This window comes from Halichoerus grypus, chromosome 13 (assembly GCF_964656455.1).
Source record: "Halichoerus grypus chromosome 13, mHalGry1.hap1.1, whole genome shotgun sequence".
Classification (NCBI taxonomy): domain Eukaryota; kingdom Metazoa; phylum Chordata; class Mammalia; order Carnivora; family Phocidae; genus Halichoerus; species Halichoerus grypus.
Window position 1 is genome coordinate 73,095,011 of NC_135724.1, and position 21,107 is coordinate 73,116,117.

Genomic DNA, 21,107 nt, shown 5'->3' on the forward strand with positions numbered 1-21,107 from the left:
GTGCCTGATATACTTAAGCCTCAGCAAGTTTCAAGCGAATATAAATGAATATTAATAATCACCAGCTGAGTGTCCTTGGACAAATCATTTTACCTTTGTATATCACAATTCTGCCCTGTAAGGTAAAAGACCTAAATTCAATGCCCCAAACACCTATGTAGTGATACCATTCTACGTTCCCATAATTTTACCTGAACTGCACCAAGTCACCTTGCAAAGAATGTTAAGTAATACCCCTGTTATACAGAAAAATCTGAAGCCCAGGGGCACCTGGATGGCTCAGTCCATTAAGCATCTGCCTTTGGTTCAGGTCATGATCCCAGAGTCCTGGGATCAAGCCCCACATCGGGCTCCCTGCTCAGTGGGGAGCTGGCTTCTTCCTCTCCCTCTGCTTGCTGCTCCCCATATTTGTGCTTGCTCACACACGCTCGCTGTCAAATTAAAAAAAAAAAAATCTGAGGCCTAAATAAGTTAAATGACTTGCCCAAAAGGACAGTAAGATGAAGGCGGAGCCAAGACAAGGATCTGCTGTTCTGAGATTTCTCAAAACTTTGTTCTCTCCAAATATTTTAGCCCTCCATCAACTCCTTCCCTTCTGATAAGGTATGACATAACAACAACAAAAAAAAACCCACCAATTTATGCATTTTAAAAATCCATTAAGCTATACACTTGTTTGTGCACTCCTCTGTATGTTTGTTTTATATCATAATTGAAAAAGGTAAGGGGTGCCTGGGTGCCTCAGTAAGGGTCCAACTCTTGGTTTTAGCCAAGATCAAGTCTTGATCAGGTCTTGATCTCGGGGTCGTGAATTTAGGCCCCATGTTGGGTTCCACACTGGGCATGGAGCTTACTTTAAAAAACAAACAGGGGTGCCTGGGTGGCTCAGTCGTTAAGCGTCTGCCTTCAGCTCAGGTCATGATCCCAGGGTCCTGGAATCGAGCCCCGCATGGGGCTCCCTGCTCGGCGGGAAGCCTGCTTCTCCCTCTCCCACTCCTCCCTGCTCGTGTTCCTGCTCTCGCTATCTCTCTGTCAAACAAAATCTTAAAAAACAAAAAAAACAGGTAAAATGTTTCATCATTAAGTGTATTCCTTTATGAAAGGAAGTAGTGGAAAAGTTAAAAAAAAAAAGCTAAAGGGAGACAAATTCAACTGATTATGTTTACTAAAATTTTGTGAGAGGGTAAAAGTTTTAAAAACTGAGGTATAATATACCTACAAAAAAGTGCACTTAAGTATAAAACTCAATGATTCTCATAAACAGTTGTCTGAAGACAACCATGAAATCATCACCCAGATCAAGACACAGAACATTACCAGCACCCCTAAAGTCTACCTTGCACACATCACCAAGATAAATAAGCATTATTCTGAGTTCAATTACCATCTCTTAGTTTTGTCTGTTTTTTAAACTTTATAAAAATGGAATCACACAGTATGTTGTCCTATGAATGGGTTCTTTCATATATACTTTTAATTTTTCTTCTTGCAAACAAAAAGCATTTAGGTTAGCCAGATAGTAAGAAACGTTCTCTCAACACTATCAAATGTTCAAATTTAAACCATAAATCATTCTCAAAGCAAGCCACTTCTCAATCTAAATACCGATTTATTTAAAGTCAAGTATAGCTGGTATTTCTTCTCTACCCAATGAGTTTTTTTTTTTTTTGCTTGAAAACTGAATTTTTCTTTAAGTTTTTATTTCAAGCACAATCCTTAAAACCCATCACCTATTTCACCCATGCCCCCACCCACCACCCCTCTGGTAACCATCAATTTGCTCTCTACAGTTAAAGTCCCAATGAAATTTCTAAGCTATTTTCAGTTACTTTTGGTTGGAGAAAATAGGGACCCAAAATGTCTCAAATATTATTCTTTCATCAGTAAAATTTGAATTGTAACCTTTTTTAAGAGACAGGAAAATAATCATGAAGAGATTTCAGACCATAATTATCTTAAAATTACATTTTTTAAAAGATTTTATTTATTTATTTGACAGAGTGAGAGACAGCAAGAGAGGGAACACAAAGCAGGGGGAGCGCGAGAGGGAGAAGCAGGCTTCCCGCTGAGCAGGGAGTCCGATGCGGGGCTCGATCCCAGGACCCTGGGATCTTGATCTGAGCCGCTGAAGGCAGACGCTTAATGACTAAGCCACCCAGGCGCCCCTTAAAATTACATTCTTTAATGTTGCTCTCATACCTTGAAAAGAGTTATCCATTACTGCCAACATTGAACACAAAGAGTAAAAATGTAAAAATCTGTTTTGCACTAGAATGTCTAATTCCAACACCATTTTGATAGCACTGCAATAAAAGTTTTAGATAACTAAATGCCTCTATTTTATCCTGAGATCTCTTCCTATGGCTTAATCTACATCTGTTTCAGTCCATACTCTGCTATCCAACATGATAGCCACTAACCATATGTGGCTAATTAAGTTAAACTGTCAACTATACTTAATTTAAATGTCCTTTTTTTTAACTGAACTTAAAAAAAATTTTTAATTTAGTTTCTTGGTTAAACTAGCCAAATTTCAAATGCTCAATATGTACTGAACAGTGCAGATATCGAACACCAGGAAGGATCATCAGAAGTTCTAGTGAACCAGCACCTGTTCTATAAATGCGATCTCATCTCCCACTCACCTTTACCCCTTTACTATACTAAAACTTAATCTAAGAAAATGATGATCAATGACTAGCATGGATCACCAAATCCAATTATTTCCTTAGCCCTCAGCTTCCCTCATTTCACTCAAACTTAACTGATTATCACTTAATTTAGAAATCCTCTCTTCTCTGCTTCCACTATGCCTCATTAACCTAATTTTAACAGTTTTAATTTTATCTTCTTCTCCCACCCCCCTAAATGTGATACTCAATCTTTGGCTCTTCTAGGTTCAAGATCTCATCTAGATGAGGCCAACCTACCTTTCTTCCTACCTCAAATTCTCTATATCCAAGCTCCTGCAGGACATTTTTACTTATCCCCTGGCCTCAATGTTAAATGTGGGAAGGATTTCATTTTAGTCCTTTTCCAAAACCAGCTCCTCCTCCCAATTCCACATTTCTGTACTATCACTATTCACCAAGGCCCAAAACCCATTAACTCTGAATCATTGCTACTTACCTCCAATTCAACTAGTTCACAAATGTTTGTCTATTTCCTTTAGGGTGTCAACTAGCAATCTTCTATCTTAATCTAGCCACCTCAATTACCACCTTGCCACCACCTTAATTCAGGTCCTTATTACCTAATTGTGTGTACAGTACAGATTCTTCACTGTTTTCCAATCTTTGCCTGCTCCTAATCATGCAACTGCTATCAGACACATCTTCCCCAAAATTGCCTTTTATCTCAAAAGTCCAAAAGGACTCAGTATAGAGAGTAAAAGAATATTCAAACACCTTATTTATTTCAACAATCTGTAGCCAACATACTTTGCAAACTTATCTTTGAATCCTCCATCTTCTGTCTTAGCTAGAAAAATCAAAACCATTCCCCAAACATTGATTTATGTCCCTTACCTATATAAAGCTGGGACTCTCCTCCTCTCTACAATTTTTTCTTTAAGTAGGCTCTATGCCCCACATGGAATTTGAACTCATGACCCTGAGATCAAGAATCCCATACTCCACCCACTGAGCTGGCCAGGCTCCCCTCTACCAATGTATTAGTTTATATATTAGGAAACTATCTTCTCAGCATCTCATAAGTAGCACCCATTTTGAACAAACCTAAATGAACAGACCAGGAATAAGAAAGTTACAAATATACATATTGGTTTAGCTTTAATATAAAAGCATCTATATTTATTACATGCAATTCTATTCCCCAAGAATTTATGTTGCGGAACTATTTCTGTAGAAATAATCCGACCGTTGTTCAAAAGTATAAAGTACACTATCCATTACAGACAGCACTTTTGAGGTTAAAAAAAAAAAAATCCCTAGATGTCAATCAGTAAGGGACTAGGATAAATAATAGTGTCTATCAAGTTTAAAAAAACAAAAAACAAAAAACTACATAGGGGGTGCCTGGCTGGCTCAGTTGGTGGAGCATGCAACTCTTGACCTCAGGGTCATGAGTTTGAGCCCTACATTGGGTATAGAAATTACTTAAATAAACTTAAAATTTTAAAAAAAAACTACAGTCCTTAAAAATGGGTATACCTACATTTTATGATAGGGTAAGATGTAATATACTATTATTGTGAGAAAAAAAGCAAACTGTAGATCAGCATGTATAGTTTGATCCTATTAGAGGGAAATCTTTAAATCTATATATTAATTGAAAACAACTATCAACAGGGAACTAAAACTTTCCTATTCACACAACTAAATAAATTAAGTAAATACATATATACTGACACAGATAAATTTCAAGCTTTTCAAATCACAGAATATATATACTTAGGTACCATACATATCTGAAACACACAATACTACAAGTTAAATACATACATCTATAGGAAGAATATAAGAGCATGGGTTAAGAAAGATAGATAACCTTTGGGTAACAGAAATAGGATCTAGGAGGAGAGCAAAAGGGACTCCAATTGTATGATATTTAAATTTTAAAAACAAACATAAACCTTTCAGGCAAATCTAACAAGATGTCAATATCTGTTAAATCTAAATCAACATTGGGGCGCCTGGGTGGCTCAGTTGGTTAAGCGACTGCCTTCGGCTCAGGTCATGATCCTGGACTCCCGGGATCGAGTCCCGCATCGGGCTCCCTGCTCAGCAGGGAGTCTGCTTCTCCCTCTGACCCTATCCCCTCTTGTGTTCCCTCTCTCATTCTCTCTCTCTCGCTCTCAAATAAATAAATAAAATCTTTAAAAAAAAAAATCTAAATCAACATCTATTAAGTACATGACATTTGTTAAATTATTCTCTGTATTTTTCTGAATTTTTGAAATATTTAAATTTTACTTTTAAAAAAAGGAAAGGCAGGGTATGGAATTTAAGAACAGAGGAGAATGGGCTTTGTAGACTTCTATAGGGTATTTTCTTTTCACAAGCTTGTTATTCTTTACTATAAAACTTCTAACTGAAAAACCCCATGAACTTATAGTAGTACCTACATTTATTACCTTGATTGCTCTTCAACTTTAATCTTATTCTTTAAAAAAATAAAGGGTAGATAATTATAAATGCCTTACCCCAAAAATCTAACATTTAATGTGCAGAAAAAAAACACAAGCTGACAGGCTCTATCTAATCACTTAAACTCTAAAGGATATATTACATAGATCTTCCTAAAATATCACTAGTATATAAACTTAAAGTGACTCAACTCTAAGCTGTATATTAACACCAAAATCCCAATGAGACTACATTGTCATAATAAAAGTAATTTCTCTAAATATCCTCCAGTTCAAATTACATGTATAAAATCCTATCACCTCTTAGTTGCTATAATCCCACTTAATATTTAAAACACACACACACACACACACACACACACACACACACACACAGCTATAGAACTTGCTCAAGTCCACATGGCAAGTCAGCAGGAGAACTGGGAATTCAGGTTGAGTCCTGTGTTTAGGGTTCACAGAATCCGATTTTTCTTTTCAAGGCAACATTCTTAAGTCTCAATCAGCTCATCAGGAAGAAGAAAATTAGATGGAGGTCTTCTTGGGTTTAAATGTGATCAAAGCTCAGTCTCAGTCACAGTGGAGTTTACAATGAAAGTTCAAATGCTTGCTTGCACCATTCCTCCCCTACCACTTCCTACAACTGCCACTCTGCTTAGGAAGTGGAGCCAGTTAACACCCACTTTCTCATTGGTGACTGTAACTTAAACCCTCTTAAGACACCCAATGAAAACTAAAAACATCAAAATGTACTTTAAAATAGCCATTTTTCCTAATAAGAGTAATACATGCTCATAGAAGATTGGGAAATGACAGAAGAATATGAAGCAGAAAACAGTTACACTATCCCACCAGCCAGAAATTAATCATTATTAATATTTCTATTCCTGTCTTTCCAGGCTCTCTTTTATAAAAGTGTATTAGTTCACTTACTAAACACGATTTTAAGTACAGCAGAAAAGGGAAATAACATACTAGTTCTTTTGAAGACTAATCTTCAATGTTTTCTAAGCCAAAACCATGTATGTATACATGGAATCGGAGAGAATGAGACAAATCAGAGAAATCGTATGTGCTCCTTTTCATTCGCCCCATGGAAACCACTGAGTCCATGTTTCAAGAACCATTATACAGCCAAAAACTAATGTTTCCTTCTTAAGTAGCAGCCTACTATATAAATCTCTCTCTCTCTCACACACACACACACACACACACACATCAGTGTTGGCAGTAGGAGGAACACACGTAGTAAAAGGAATTAAATCAAGACTGATTTTTTTTTTTCATCTCCTTGAAACTATCCTGAGGAGAAAGCAAAATATCTGAAAGGCTGAAAAAATTTTAAAAATTAAATATCTGAAAGGCTGATGTAAAATTAATCTCTCCCACAAAAATATTTTCTGTGCACATCAGATGAGAGAACAATTACAGAAAGTTGTAACTATTTGTTTTACAATACTATAACTTATTTACATGTGTAAATAAATACGTAAGAGTTTAAATAGCCCATAAGTACTGATACCTTAACTCTGTACCAAGTAGTACCTAAGTGCGGGAAGTGAGGGAGAATAGCCATCAGTACCTACTTCTGCAGGGCTCACAGTCTACCTCTTTAAATATGATGTCAAACACTAGGCATGTGGCCTTGAAGGAACAGAAATCACATCACTCATTAAATTATGCTCTTAAGTACCTGAGGGTCTAAGAAGATATATGTGAAAGCACCTTATAAATCATGCTACATAAGGTAAAAAAGAAAGCACCGTATAGAGCAACCACCTTCAATATAAGTTATCTCATTTCTTTTAACTGACAAAAAAATAATCACGAGTTGCTCTTTTCACAATCTCTAAGACCTCAATATTATCTTTCTCTGACAATGAACCATATGAAATAACTGAAATTAAGTTCCCCAGGATGAGACGAGAAAGGGAGATTCATTTTTCTAGTACAAAAAAGCACCATTTCCTGATTTCATTACATACGGTAGGGGGCGGGGGGAGGTGCAAGTTATTCAAACTTAATAAAAGTTACTTTTTAATCTAAGATTCATCATGGAAAGTTTCAGCCCAATAAAGCATTTTTAAAAAGTTATAGGTTCAGGCTCTTCCAAATGGATTTACAGTGACAGACTAATTGTGGTACTTTGCAAGCAAAGGAAAGCAAGCAGCAATTATTCATCCCTTCCCTCGGTTTCTAGGCTCTTAGAAAATAGGGATATGTTATAACTAAACCACTTTCCATAAAGCACAGACTTTTAAAAATATACTCTACACAGTATCAGTTCTTCATATCTAAAAGAAGTAGACTACTTAAGATTGTTTCCTATCCCATGATTTTCCCTTTTCAAATTCAGCCACCTCAACAATGACAAACGGTATCAAACTGATACTTTGAGTAAGGTTTATATGTTTGCCCTATTGCAGATATGACTCTCAAAAGCATGGCACGCTTTAGACTATCATAATCCAATCAGACTGGAACACCTGCAGAACGAGAGGAAATGCCCAAAAACAATCATAAAGGCCCAACATTAAATCTTACAAGTCTAAAGCAATGATATTCAAAAAAAAAAATGCTCCACTGGGGTAAAGAAGAAAAATGTTTGAACTTTATTTTTAATTTTTTTTTTTTTTTTTTAGATTTCATTTATTTCAGAGAGAGAGAGAGCAAGCATGAGTGGGGGTGGGTGGCAGAGGGAGACGCAGACACCCTGCTGAGCAGGGAGCCTGACTCAGGGCTTGATCCCAGGGTCCTGGGATCATGACCCGAGCCTAAGGCAGACGCTTAACCGACTTAGCCACCCAGGTGCCTCACTTTATTTTTCTCATCCTTGTTAATTTTGATTATATTTTATAAAGTACGTAATAACCAGTTACTATACATACTGTTTGTAAATTAAATACTTAAGGGTGAGGATTAATGCTCAAAATTTTTTTACCATTGAGATGATCAAAAATTTTGGAGACCACTGGCCTGATGTATTCTGTCACTGCACTTTCATTTTTACCTGCCCCTTCCACAGAGTTAAACTGTAGAGGCTAAGACTTGATGCTGAAAAAAGAACAAAAGGAAAACTATTCCCAAACTATTTTAAACTCCCACCAACAAGTTAAAAGATAATAAATCACTAGCAAGAATATGCAGAACTGGACACTAACATACTGTTGGTGGGACTTTTTTAAAAGATTTTATTTCTTTGAGAGAGAGAGCATGCGCACACCAGAGAGAGCACAAGCTGGGCGGGGGGGGGGGGGGGGGCAGAAGGAGAGGGAGAAACAGACTGCCCGTTGAGCAGGGAGCCCTATACAGGGCTTGATCCCAGGACCCCAAGATCACGACCTGAGCCAAAGGCAGATGTTTAACCCAGGTGCCCTGGGACTTTTTTTTTTTTTTTTTTTTTTTTAAGATTTATTTATCCATCTTAGAGAGAGAGAGAGAATGAGCGAGAGAGAGCCAAGCAGAAAGGGCAGGGAGAGAGAATCTCAAGCAGACCCAGAGACCAGCACAGAGCCAGACTCAGGGCTAGATCTCATCACCCTGAGATCATGACCTGAGCCCAAACCAAGAGTCCCAAGCTCAACCGACTGTGCTACCCAGGCGCCCCTGTTTGTGAGACTTTAAAACAGACATCCTATCTATAGGACACCTATATTCAAATTTAAAATGCACAAACCCTTTGACCATATAAGCCCACTTTTAGGAATTTAGCCTATGGAAATAATAGCACAATTGTATAAAAAAAAGTCCAAAGGAATTCATGACAGCACTGTTTTAAGAGAAAAATTGAAATGTCCATTAACAGGGAATTGTTGTAAATTATAATGCATCCATATCACAGAACAGTAAATAACCATTAACAGAACATCAATTTGACATGGAAAGTTGTTCTTTTTGAAGTATTCAGTAGATAATGCATAAGAAAAAAGGAAAATAGCAAACATTACTCTAAATGGGATCATGGGTTATCTCTACTTTATTCTCCTGAGTTATCTCAATTCTTGTTTTTTTGTATGATTCCCCGCCCCGCCCCACCCCCACCCCAGGCACTGAATATGTACTTGTAGCTTTCACAATCTGAAGTAACAATTTCAGGGGCGCCTGGGTGGCTCAGTCAGATGGGCGTCTTGCCATCAGTTCAGGTCCTGATCCCGGGACCCTGAGATGGAGTCCTGCATTGGGCTCTCTGTTCAGTGGGTAGTCTGCTTCTCCCTCTCCTTCTTCCTCTGTGCTCTCTCCCCCTCTCTCGCTCTCTCTCAAATAAACAAAATCTTTTAAAAAATAAATCACCACACTGTTATCTTTACCCTATGATGTTGCCACCTGCCATTTAGAAAACATAGCCCTAAACTTCACACAGAATGTACTAAACTCCTTCTACCACCACTCCAACACAATAAAATGGGTGAAATCTAGCAAATCTATTCCAAGTGCAAATTGTGAGACTTCCCAGATCCCTCTCTGAAGTTTCTACCACACTGTGATGATTCCTTGGTTTTTGCTTTTTGGGGTTTGTTTTGTTTTTTGGGTGTTTTTTTTTTTTAAAGATTTTATTTATTTATTTGAGAGAGAGAGAATGAGAGAGAGCGAGTACATGAGAGGGGGGAGGGTCAGAGGAAGAAGCAGACTCCCTGCTGAGCAGGGAGCCCGATGCAGGACTCAATCCAGGGACTCCAGGATCATGACCTGAGCCGAAGGCAGTCGCTTAACCAACTGAGCCACCCAGGCGCCCCTTTTTTTAATATTTAAGTACTCTGCACCCAGCGTGGGGCCCGAACTCACGACCCCGCGATCAAGAGTTTCATGCTCTTCCACCTGAGCCAGTCAGGTGCCCCAGTGACTATTCCTATTGGCATACAGGATGCAAGTGCTGAAAGGTTTCTCTAGGCTGAGTACAGTAGAAATCTTTTCTGTTGCCATATTAGCGACATTAGTAAATTCTACACTTGACAACATGTAATAGGTTTACCACTGCTCCAAAAGCCAACTCTTCCAAGAAAATAAAATAGGATTCTAATATAGTATCATACCCTTACATTTTTTAATTGCTTTTCATATACACCATTCCATTTGATCCTCCCTGACAAACTGAGATAAATAAAAATAAAGTGTTATTCTTCCTTTTATTAACGAGGGAACTGAAGCTCAGAGCGCTTACGTGGCTTGCCAGAAACAACACAGCTAACAAGGAACACAACTCAGGCTTGAACCCAGGACTTACCTGTCTACCCATTCTCATGCTACAATTTTCATTGTGAATATCTGATACAAACATGAACTTAAAAAGTATATTAAGTTTCTAGATATGAGGGGCACTTGGCTGGCTCAGTCGGTATAGCATGCCACTCTAGATCCCAGGATTGTGAGTCAGAGCCCCACACTGGGTATAGAGTTTAATAAAAAATATTTTTAATTTCTAGATACAAAAGTGAAAATGAATGCATATCAATACGGTATCAAAATAAAGATTAAAAACAGCAATGGATGTTAATTTTGGTAGCCTCTAAAATTATTAGGAATTCTAGTTCAATCCAATATGGATTTGATCCCATACTGTGTCTTAAGTGAACGTTTCACTGATTATAAAATTACATATAAATTTACCATAGAAAATTACAGAATTGGGTGGTCTGTAAGAAACAACTAGGCACATAAATTACACAAACTTCCCTAAACCATTCTTAATCTTGTGGCTTCACACTAAATTATGAAGTTCCTTATGTGAAATCTATTTTGATTTCAACACTAAGTGAATTACAACAGCATAAATGTGTTGTTTCTGCATAATACTTGCAACATGCACTCAATTTCCAGAGCACTTTTGGACAACATCTAAAATCTGTAAGCTTAGAACCCAAAAATGTTCAAGGTTTTTTTTTTTTTTTAAGGTTCATCTACCTACATAAAATGAATACCAAATAACATAATTACAAATTATTGAAGATTTGCAGAGGGGCGCCTAGCTGGCTCTGTCAGTAGAGCACATGACTGTTGATCTTGGGGTTGGGAATTCAGGCCCCATGTTGGGTATAGAGCTTACTTAAAAAAATAAAATATTTCTTTAAAAAAAAAAAAAGATTTGCAGAATCAGGCTGAAGAAACTACCTGAGACCAACAAGTATAGGCCTTTAATTGTATAGATGAGAAAACAGAGGTCCAGAGAAGTGACTTTCCTAATAGCAGTCACGTAGTCAATTAATGACACAGAATCTCTGCCAATCCACAGCCTCCCATTATTTTAAATGTCTCTGCATCTAATAAAAAGTCACTAAAAAGGGCCCCGACACCTAAAAAAAATTAAGACATTAAGACACATTCAAGACCCAAAAACTGGGGGCCAGGATAGTTTACAATGACAGTCCTAGGAGAAAAAAAAAAAGCTTGTTTTCCAAAGATGTTATTTTTAAGTAATCTACACCCAACATGGGGGCTCAAACAACCCTGAGATCAAGAATCACATACTCTACCAACTGAACCAGCCAGGAGCCCCTAGAATATAGAACCTCTTAAAGGAATCCCAAAGTTCTAAACCACATAAGCTAAAAACTGGCTCTTTAATCCAATACAAGGTATCAAGTGGCTTTTTTTTTTTTTTTTAAGATTTTACTTATTCGAGAGCGAGAAAGCACACACGCAGGGGGAGGGGCAGAGGGACAAGCAGAGTCCCCGCTGAGTGGGGAGCCCTATGCGGGGCTGGACCCCAGGACTCTGAGATCATGACCTGAGCTGAAGTCAGACGCTTAACCAACTGAGCCACCCAGGCACCCCTCAAGTAGCTTTTAATAACTAACGTTATCAACCACAACTTTTTCCCCCCATCTCAATACTATTCATTTGCTCAACAGATATCTGGGAGCACAGTATATGCTGTGGGAACTATGCTAGACACTGGAGACACCAAGAAAACAAAACAGCCTCTGGCTCTCAAATTGGACAACTGGATACACGTCTCTAAACTATTACTCCATGATTTGACAGGATATTTACCAAACTCCTTCACTACTCTACATAACTTTAACATTTTCTGCCGATTCTTCCAAATTTATAACAAACCTCACCACACCCCCTCTGCAACATGAATACTTCTTGGGTAATTCACCATTCCACTTTACCACAGAAGGTGTTAACCAGAACTACAACAGATTTAAAAACTGACTTTACCACTCCTCATGGCCTGGGGCAAATTTCAAGAACTTTTCATAATCCACAATAAACCTTCCTGGTGCACAACCCTCATCTCAGATGACTGCTAACCCACCCACCCTACCCTCACTTTACTAGAAACCTGAGTCAGATGGTTTAGGAGCAAGCATGTTGAGATGTTGGGAAACACCTTCCATGGACCCCTTTGTGATCCAGAAGTAGACTTACTGCCTCTCCCTCTCCTTTTCATTCCTCTAGATCCTTTTATATATCTCTAGATATACCTCCAGTCAAGCAGCATCTAATTTTATCAAGTGTGTTCCCAAAGACTTACACGAATAACTTCTAGCAACAAACCTAATTCCCCTACCTAAATCCATTATATTTTAAGAGATGCTCAATTTTCAGTTTTAAATTTCTTAGGCTTCCCCTTCTTCCCTACCTCTCAAATTCTTAAAGCTCTATAAAGAACTAAAAGCACTCTCAGAAGTCATAATTAATGGGAACCTTATGGAATACCAAAGGTGACCTAAAGCTGACTTTCACAGGTTCACAAACCTGGCTGACCAGAACCACTCAGGGAGCTTCGTCAGGATGGATTCCCAGGCCCCACCCTCAGAGATTTTAATTCACCAGGTCCTCCTGCATGGAGTTCAGGAACCAGCATTTAAGGCAGTCCATACTATTTCTGATGACCGTATTTAGGTAACTACTGAACTAAAGAACCTGGCCTACAAGCTGAGAAACATGGGTTCTCCTGTGGCTTGCTATTAACTACAAGTGGGGCTGCACCACTGTGTTGGTCACTTGAACTGCTCTGGGTCACCTGAAAATGAGGGAGGTAATTAGAGCTGAAAGAGGCCTTCATAGGCAGCCAATCTAAAATTCTAGAACCCTCCAAATTTAGTTTAATATCACACATTGTACTGGGCTTACTCAAAACTGTGTCATTCTGGGGGCGCCTGAGTGGCTCAGTCATTAAGCGTCTGCCTTTGGCTCAGGTCATGATTCCAGGGTCCTGGGATGGAGCCCCGCTTCGGGTTCCCTGTTCCGTGGGAAGCCTGCTTCTCTCTCTCCCACTCCCCCTGCTTGTGTTCCCTCTCTCGCTGTGTCTCTGTCAAATAAAATCTTTAAAACAAACAAAAACAAACAAAAAAAAACTGTCATTCTGTAAGCTCTTCTACCCACTCAAGTCATAGGCCCTAGAAGGGAAGACTTTTTGCATGCCACCAACCCACCTTACTTGGGTCTCCCAGCAAAAATAACACAGATCATGTCTCTGGCCCTACAGAAACAGCCTTTAAAAAGGAAAAAGTCCCTGTCACCTCTTCAAGTACAAATCACAAACGTTTTGCATAAAAAAATCATCTCATGTAATTCAACCCAAGCCTTCGATAGCATCACCGTCCACATTGTGAGAATAGCTGAACCTCAACTAGAAGAGTATGCATTTCTTTTCCTTTTGAAAAATTAGATTGTCAGATAAACAAAGTGGATGTCAAGATATTCAACCAGTCAAGAATTAAGGCCTCTAACTGGAGAAGACACCTGCACATCAATAGCTAACCGAAGACCAAGTGCAAAACTCAAACGAGATTATCAGACCCCAGAGAAGTTGATTAAAGTGCCATAAAACTGACCCCATTATTTTGAGGTAAGTTTTCCAGCCCAAAGTACAGCAAGTAATATTATCGCCAAGGGTCCTAAGCAGCACAATTTCCACCTGAGAAGTGGAGCTGTTTCACCAGTGTTCCCTGAACTCTCAACCGCCTCCGAACCATCCTTCCCACCCAAGTACTACCAGGTCAGGAGGATGCCCGGCTGCACAGTCGGCCACTCCTCCTTCCCACAAGTCCCGGGCCCTCACCGCTCGCCCCGGGGGCTCTGCTGGCCCCCGACCTCCGGCCTCTCGCCACCGTGGACTCCCACAGACCCGGTCGGGAGCGAGGGAGGCACACTCACCTCCCGGGGTCCGCGGGCACTTGTCCGGACGCTCCGGGGGCAGCACTTCACAACCCCAGCCCCATGGGCCCGTCCCTGCCAGGTCCGGGATAGCTGCCTGGGCCCGGGACCCCGCCTCCCCCGCGCTGAGGGTCCGGGCCGAGCCCGGCCGCTGCGCTCCCACTCCCCACGCCTCCCCCTGGCGGCCGCGGCCGCCACCCAGGACACCCCTCCCCGGGCCACGCACGCTGTCCCCTGCCCCCCGCGGGCCGCCGCCTCCTCAGAGGGTGACAGCCACTGCGCCGGGGCCGAGACCGGCCCCTCCTCCAGCCCCTCCTCACCCCCGGAGGAAGGGGGGGGCGTTCTTACCGGGCGGCAGGGCATGGCGAGGCCCGCCACGGCACGGCCTCCTCCGCCACCCCACTAGGCTCCCAGCCAGGGCCGGCGGGGGCCAGCGCCTGAGCCGCTGCAGCGTCTCGTCCGGCTGCTCCTCCGCTGCCGCCGCCGCCTTCTCACAACCACAACAACATGGCGGCAGCGGCCACACAGAGCGCGCTCCCGACGCCGAGCCGGGCCGCGAGCGGGGGCGCGCGCGCACGCTAGGGCCCTCAGTCCGCGGTCGGGGAAAAGAAGGCAGGCCCTCGCGGGTTGGGCAGAGGCGGGGCCCGGGTCGATGGCCACGCCCCGGTGGTGGGCGGGGCTCCACACCAGCAGAATGCCCTCCGCGGGAAAGGCTGGCAGAGAAGCTCGAGTGGAGAAGGAATTAGAAACAGGTGGGCAACAGGCAAGGAAGAAAACCAATGGTGGTCCTAAGATTTGGGGGAGGCATCTTTTCCCTGCCCTATAGCCCTGAGCAAGACAAAGGCTCACTCTACTTAACCAGTAAAATAGAATAGTGGTAGTATCTTTCACCTGTAGTTACGGTGAGGCTAAAACTAATTTAATATAACGCATATAAGTACTGCGTGCTCAAGGCTCTCAGAATACAATTTCAAACTGCTTCAGCTGAACCTCGGCTGGAAGAAATGAGTTTTCAAACAAACAAAAACTGTACCCTATCCACAATAGCCTGCATACGAATTCTACAAGCCAGAATGGAATTATTTTAGGCCCTTAACAGATTAACCTCTTCAGAGTTGCATTTCAACAATATACCCTTGACTTTTCTGGAAAATAGCTAAGAGAACCAGTCAAATGAAATCTGTGTTTGCATTTGTTCTATTTTTTTCCCACAGTACTCTGCAATTATTTATCCATCTTTCATGTTTATTGTGTTTCTATCCCATTCCAATGTAAAAGCTACTTTAAGATAAAATTCTTGTTTTGTTCATCACTTTATCCCCAGCACCTGGAACTGCCCATGGCAAGTAGACAATTTTTTTTTTTTTTTTTTTTTTACGATTTTCTTTATTAGAGAGCGCGAGTGCGCAAGAGAGCGCATGCTTGGGGGGGGGGGCAGAGGGAGAGGGAGAAGCAGACTCCCCTCTGAACAGGGAGCCCATGCGGGGCTGGATGCCAGGACCCTGAGATCATGCCCTGAGCCAAAGGCAAGACGCTTAACCGACTGAGCCACCTGGGCGCCCTCAAATTTCTTAATTAACAGCTAATATTTAGTTATACAATTCATCTAATTGAATCTTCACAGCTTTAATAGGCAGATACTATTACCTCCATTTTACATATCAAGAAACTGCAGCCCAGAATAAGATGCACTAAAACAAAATTCAAACCCAACCCCAACTGACAACAGAAATTATGCTACCAGCCACTGGACTGTATTGCCCACTTCATGAATTGTCGCCTGAAACAGAATCCCAAGTAAAAAATCACATTAGAGTTCAAAGTTAGGAAATGCTTTGCTGTACTCCCACAGAATCAGGTATGCTTCCTTTTTGATAATTAATTAGTATTAGGCAGCTAATTGTGTATCTTTTCACCTTAGCTTCCCAAAAGCCCAAGGCTAAATCTGAAGTTCAGTGGTAGGTAGCCTACTGTTGGCCCTTCCGGTCCGCATATTAACTGTGGTTTTCTCTCCCACCTCAACTTTGCACTTTTATTTATATTTTACTGTCCTGATTTCCCCTTTCCGTTATATGATTATATCCTTTACCGAGAGAGGAAATAGTAGGTACATAGATGAATGACAAACAAACAAAAACACAGCTTTCCCACCTGTTTTTCCTATTGTCTGACAAAGTAAGACTCCCATCATGTTCGTCCCTTCGATGCGCATATCCGGCTACCCGGGCCTCCGCTCAGGCAGAGACTGAAGGATGGGTTTCCATAGTCGGTTGGCCTCTGATTGGATTGAAGCTAGCACCTGACTCCAGGACAGTCTGCCCATAGGCTGGCTAGCTTCCAATGAGGTGGCTAGGGGCAAAGATTCAGCCAATGCAACAGCTCCCCTGCAATCCTCAGGGAAAGAGGGGCTCGTTGGCATACTACTTAGTCTTCTGTTTTAGGCAGAGTATCATCGATATTTGCCTTTTAACTTGGGTTAAGGAATTTTAAGCTGAGTCCTCAACTAGTACATGGAAGGAGTTTCTCTGTGCCCATGAAATCGCTATTTGTGTCTCCTCGTTCTCATAATAGCTAACATGGATTGAATCTTAAGATGTGCTGACGCTATGTGAGCGCTTTACATGTATATCTAATGTAATCTTAACAACCCTAAGCACAGGTATTGTTATTCTACCTGATTTTACACAGAAGGCAGTATAAAAGCCAGAATTTGAACCCAATTTGATTCCGAAAGCATGCTTTTAAACTTCATCTACACGTCATCCCCCACTGCTGCCCACCTGCTTATCATTAAGCAAACTTTCGTAAATTGTCTTTAAATAAGAAAGAGAAAACTGCTGCGTGGCCTTGAGAACTCACTTCAAAGAGAAAGACCTAAAAAAGAAAAACAATGTAAAGAAAACTGGTTTGGATCTAAAGATAAATTTGAATCCTGGCCCCTCCACATACTTGTTCTTTTCTATGCCTCAGTTTCCTCGTTGGCCCTGTGGGGTCCTAATCACTATTCGGCTCACCTCACAGAGGTGTGTAAGGGTTCTTTAAGGTAATGAGTTTGAAAACTTTTTGTAATTTACGAAAAGCCAAACCAGTGGATGGGATTCCTCTTGGGCTTTGGCTTAAGACAAAGCCTTAAACTTTGTGCAGTGAGTCAAGAAAAGAGAGAGAAAACCGATCCAGGCTCAGTGAGGGCTTCTCACTGCCCTATTTCTCATGTGAGGCGCCCTCCTCTACCCGCCTGACCTTCTTCCCCTCCTCCTGCTCCCCTTCAGCCTCCTTCCCCCCCTGCTATCTTCAAAGCTGAAAATGTTCTTCCAGCTGTTCAGGGACTCTCTGAAGTAGCCTAAGACAGATGGAAAGGTTGATTGATAGAGGTCTTCTGAGGTCACAAAGGGCCCCTGAAAGGCAGGAGTCCCTCAAGTCCCCCAAATGCAGCCTTTCCAAAGCTAGATCCTGCTGCTTAATGATAAAAGTCACTTCCCCTTCAGTGAGCTCTTTGTGTGGATTATCCAACTCTTATAACTCCAGCATCTCTTTGGCCTCCCCACCCACCTGGGGGTCTCAGATTTTGAGGAACTGCTTGCCCAGAGTCAGCTAGAAACTAGAATTGAACTCACGTTTATGTGATTCAACATCTCCTGGGATTTTCCAGTGACCACACTGTACCCTGAGAGCTGGGGTGGGTCAGCTCAATGACAATTCAGCATAGAGCAGTGGTCTTCAAAGTGTGGCTCACGAGTCTTTGGGGAGTCCTGAGGTTTTTCAGGGGCCCATATGGGTCAAAATTATTTTAACAATAAGAAACGGGGCACCTGGGTGGCTCAGTCGTTAAGCGTCTGCCTTCGGCTCAGGTCATGATCTCAGGGTCCTGGGATCAAGCCCCGCATCAGGCTCCCTGCTCTGTGGGAAGCCTGCTTCTCCCTCTTCCACTCCCCCTGCTTGTGTTCCCTCTCTCGCTGTGTCTCTTTCTGTCAAATAAATAAATAAATAATCTTAAAAAAAAAAAAAGAAAGAATTTACCTTTTTTAAACCATGATGCCATTTGCACTGATGATGCAAAAGCAGTGGTGGTAAGATTGCTGGCACAAATCAAGGCAGTGGTACCACCTGTATTAGGAGCAATTGTAGTCTTCACTTAATGTGCACTGGTAGTAAACAAAATGCCAGTTTCACTTAAGAATATCCTCAAGGGGTGCCTGGCTGGCTCAGTCGGTACAGTATGAGAATCTTGTTCTTGCGGTTTTAAGTTAGAGCCCCACCTTGGGTGTAGAGATTACTTAAAAATAAAATCATAAAAAAAAAGAATTTCTTTGAGAAAGCAGTAAAAAAAGATCTAATTTTATTAACTCTAGACCTTTGAATATAAGTCTTTTTAATATCCTCTATGATGAAACGGAAATTACACATAAAGCACTTTCTAAACTTTTTATTGAAGTAAAATTCACATAACATAAAATCAACCATTTTCAAGTGACCAGTTCTGGGGGTCCTGGCTGGCTCAATTGGTGGAACATGCGAGTCTTGATCTCAGGTAGTGAGTTCGAGCCCCACATTGGGTGCAGAGATTACTTAAAAAGAGAGAGAGAGAAAATAAATTTAAAAAATAAAGTGACCAATTCTGTGTCATTTTTTTTAGTAATCTCTACAGGCAACATGGGGCTTGAACTCACAATTCCAAGATCAAGAGTTACACACTCGGGGCATCTGGGTGGCTCAGTCGTTAAGTATCTGCCTTTGGCTCAGGTCATGATCCCAGGGTCCTGGGATCAAGCCCCGCATTGGGCTCCCTGCTCTGTGGGAAGCCTGTTTCTCCCTCTTCCACTCCCCCTGCTTGTGTTCCCTCTCTCGCTGTCTCTCTCTGTCAAATAAATAAATAAAATCTTTAAAAAAGAGTTACACACTCTACCAACTGAGCTCTGACCAATTCTGTGTCATTTAATACATTCACAGTGTTGTGTAACCAACACCTCTATCCAGTTCCAAAACACATTCATAACTCTAAAATAAGACCCCATACCCATTAATAAGTTACTCCCCACACATAAAGCACTCCTGCTATGTGTAGAAGTAGAATGGTTGTCACAAGGGAAAGCATTTATATGATTGTTTGAGTTGCAAGCTAAACTAGCCTCTTTTTTTTAAGGGGGGGGAGTGTAAAAACCCCACTATTTTTACTTTACCTGAAAGAATGGTCAACATACAAACTAGAGTTATTTAGATTTGGGTATTTGGCAAACTTTTCTCAAAAATGTATGAAATGAGGGGTGCCTGACTGGCTGGATCAGTGGAGCATGCGACTTGTGATCTTGGGGTTGTAAGTTCAAGCCCCACATTGGGTGTAGAAATTACTTAAAATCTTTTTTAAAAAATGTATGAAATGAGTTGTTACATCTATGTATGAAATAGCTGCTAGTATTTGTTACAAATAGCTGCTAGTATTTGTTACAAATGACAGCATTTGAGATTAATTAGAATTTTAGAAAAATTGAGGGGCGCCTGGGTGGCTCAGTCAGTTAAGCATCTGCCTTCGGCTCAGGTAATGATCCCAGAGTCCTAGGATTGAGCCTCGTGTTGGGGTCCCTGCTCAGCTGGAAATCTGCTTCTCCCTCTCCCTCTGCTCCTCCCTCCTCATGGTTCTCTCCTCTCTCTCTCTCTCTCTCTCTCTCTCGCTCACTCTCAAATAAATAAATAAAATCTTAAAAAAAAAAAAGAAAATTTGAATGTTCCACTATGAATTTGACGCTTCCCAATCCCTAACATCTTTTCTACTCAGATGGGTAGTAATATTTAACGAAAGTGGATTTTTGATATTGTATAATGAACTGTGCCAACAATTCGAAGAGCTGCATAACCCAGTGAACCAATATTTTCCAAATGACCAATGCATGATGTTACCATATTACATGCATGAATAAAAAATCCATTCAAAATGCAAAATAAACCAATGGATTTTAGTGTAGCTACAAAAAATTCATTCATGTGAATTATGCAACTAAACTTGAAGAAACTTCCAGTCATCAAGTTTTAGTGTAGTATCAAAAAAGAATCTGCTCATTTACCTGCATTGTACGAGGCTGGATTGTCCTCATGTACTTCAACTAAAACAAACTGCCACACACTGAATGCAGGAGCAGATCTGAGAATGCAGAATTTTTCTATTAAGTCAAGCTTTAAGGAGACCTGCAACTGTGTAAACAATGCCATTCTTCTCACTAAATGTTTGTTTTGGAAAACATAATTTAGTTATTTTTCATAAAGATATATTATTTATGTATTTAGGTCATGGGTTTACAATATTACTTTTTAAATCATGCTTATTTTTTTATTCATTTAAAAAAAATTTTAAGTAAGTTCTACACCCAATGTGGGGTTCAAACTCACGACCCTAAGATCAAGAATTGCACACTCTGGGCGCCTGGGTGGCTCAGTTGGTTAAGCTACTGCCTTCGGCTCAGGTCATGATCCTGGAGTCCTGGGATCGAGTCCCACATCGGGCTCCCTGCTGAGCAGGGAGTCTGCTTCTCCCCTCTGACCCTCTTCCCTCTCGTGCTCTCTATCTCTCATCCTCTCTCTCTCAAATAAATAAATAAAATCTAAAAAAAAAAAAAAAAAGAATCGCACGCTCTACTAACTGAGCAGGCCAGGCACCCCTAAATCATGCTATTTTTGTAAATTAATATATAACTTAATATCTTGTCAGTTTTAATTCCTAACAAGATAAATATCAATTGACATAACTTACATAAACAAAATCTCTTTAGGGTCTTCAATAATTTTAAAGAAACTAACAAGTTTGAGAACCACAAAGATAGAGTATTCACTGGTATTTCTCAAATGCAAAGGCATTTTTAGTTCATACTTGGATTTTTTTGTTTAAATAGCTATTTAATATATATGGTAA

General features: G+C 40.8%; 1 protein-coding gene across 12 annotated transcripts in view; it reads right to left on the reverse strand.

Moving 5' to 3' along the window:
• Window positions 1-14,770, reverse strand: part of MTMR3 (myotubularin related protein 3) — a 137,824-nt gene extending 123,054 nt beyond the window's left edge. For 7 of the 12 annotated variants that reach the window (XM_036123175.2, XM_078060786.1, XM_078060789.1 and 4 more), the window contains exon 1: window positions 14,558-14,770. The gene's annotated coding sequence lies outside the window, so the exon portion shown is untranslated. Of the gene's footprint in view, window positions 1-14,209; window positions 14,228-14,557 lie in introns of those variants that run through there. The other 5 variants (XM_078060792.1, XM_078060791.1, XM_036123182.2 and 2 more) reach the window with 2 other exon arrangements.
• Window positions 14,771-21,107: the final 6,337 nt, after the last annotated feature.